The sequence below is a fragment of the Bos grunniens genome, chromosome 25 (genome assembly GCF_055505025.1).
Source record: "Bos grunniens cultivar Pamir isolate PY7600 chromosome 25, Bosgru_T2T1.0, whole genome shotgun sequence".
Taxonomy (NCBI): Eukaryota; Metazoa; Chordata; class Mammalia; order Artiodactyla; family Bovidae; genus Bos; species Bos grunniens.
Window position 1 is genome coordinate 32,831,705 of NC_141189.1, and position 2,117 is coordinate 32,833,821.

Sequence of the window (2,117 nt, forward strand, 5' to 3'; positions counted from 1 at the left end):
TTGGTTTCAGATTTCTGGTCTCCAGAACTGTGTTGTTGTTGTTCAGTCACTCAGTTGTGTCCAGCTCGGCAACCCCATGGACTGCAGCACACCAGGCTTCCCTGTTCTTCACCATCTTTGGAGCTTGCTCAACCTCATGTCCATTGAGTCCGTGATGCCATCCAACCATCTCACCCTCTGTCCCCCCCTTCTCCTCAAGCCCTCAATCTTTCCAGGCATCAGGGTCTTTGCATCAGGTGGACAAAGTATTGGCGTTTCAGCTTCAGCATCAGTCCTTCCAACGAATATTCAGCATTGATTTCCTTTAGGATTGACTGGTTTGGTTTCCTTGCTGTCCAAGGGACTCTCAAGAGTCTTATCCAGCACCACAATGAAAGCATCATGGCAACCCACTCCAGTACTCTTGCCTGGAAAATCCCATGGACGGAGGAGCCTGGTAGGCTGCAGTCCATGGGGTCGCTAGGAGTCGGTCACAACTGAGCGACTTCACTTTTGCTTTTCACTTTCATGCATTGGAGAAGGAAATGGCAACCCACTCCAGTGTTCTTGCCTAGAGAATCCCAGGGACGGAGGAGCCTGATGGGCTGCCGTCTCTGGGGTCGCACAGAGTCGGACACGACTGAAGTGACTTAGCAGCAGCAGCGGCAGCAGCCTTCTTGATGGTCCAACTCTCACATCCATACATGACTACTGGAAAAACCATAGCTTTGACTAGACAGACTTTTGTCGGCAAAGTAATGTCTCTGCTTTTTAATATGCTTTCTAGGTTTGTCATAGCTTTTGTTCCAAGGAGCAAGCATCTTGTAATTTCATGGTTGCTGTCACCATCTGCAGTGATTTTGGAGCCCAAGAAAATAAAATCTGTCACTGTTTCTGTCATTTCTCCAACTATTTGCCATGAGGTGATGGGACTGGATGCCATGGTCTTAGTTTTTTGAATGTTAAGTCTTAAGCCAGCTTTTCAGTCTCCTCTTTCACCTTCATCAAGACACTCTTTAGTTCCTTTCCACTTTCTGCCATTAGAGTTGCATCATCTGCACATCTGACGTTGTTGATATTGCTCCATCTTGTCCGGCATTTCACACAATGTACTCTGTGTGTAAGTTAAATAAGCAGGGTGACAATGTTCAACCTTGACGTACTCCTTTCCCAATTTGGAACCAGTCCGTTGTCCCATGTCCAGTTCTAACTGTTGCTTCTTGACCTGCATACAGGTTTCTCAGGAGACAAGTAAGGTGGTGTGGTATTCTCATCTCTCTAAGAATCTTTCACAGTTTATTGTGATCCTCACAATCAAAGGCTTTAGTGTAGTCAATGAAGCAGAATTAGATTTTTTTTGAAACTCTCTTGCTTTTTCTATGATCCAATGGATATTGGCATTTTTTTTTTAAACCAGTCATCTTTTATTAGGTATTAATTCTCCATTAGGATATGAAAGGATTCAGCGGGGCCCGGCGAAGGTCATGGTTAGGAATGCAGTGTGTCCTCTTCAACGGTACTTCTTGACTGCTCTTGTTTAAGCTCCTTGTAAGAACGGCAACAGCTGAAAAGCACATAAGCTGTCAGCACCATAGAAAGCTCAGGGACGCTCCCTTTCTTCATGTTGAAATACCTGTTGTAATACTGGCAGTAACCTCTTCGAAATGCTCCAGCAATGCCTTTAGTGGTTGAATTCTCACATTAGTATTCAGCCTGGGAGCTCCCTTCATTTGACATCCAGGAGTTTCTCCTCCAGTGGTATAGCTGATGCCATCGTGGAGGCCTGGCTGTCTGCTCCTGTATTCCAGCTTCCTGTTTCTTCCCTCACAGCCACTCAGGGATCTTTTCCTTGCTTCAATAACGCAATCATGTCTGGCTTAGAAATGGAATGTCCTAGTGAGACCAAGTTACTATAGTTCTCCACCATCAATCACATCACAGCACAATTTCATCTGAAGAGGGTCAAGAAATTCCCACTTGTGTGGAAAGAACTCGATGACCACATCCTTGAATGTTATTGGTCCACCGGCCATGGTTTTAGACCTGCAAGAGCTGATCTAAAGGTTCCTTTATCAGAAAAACAGAGTCCAGCAAACCCCTCCATCCCTCGCCAGCTCAGGCCACCTTTGCACAGTTGT

The 2,117-nt window shown here is 45.6% G+C and overlaps 1 pseudogene; it reads right to left on the reverse strand.

The window, feature by feature from the left end:
* Positions 1–1,102: 1,102 nt before the first annotated feature.
* LOC147345417 (ATP synthase F(0) complex subunit f, mitochondrial pseudogene) lies at positions 1,103–1,753 on the reverse strand (annotated as a pseudogene).
* Positions 1,754–2,117: the final 364 nt, after the last annotated feature.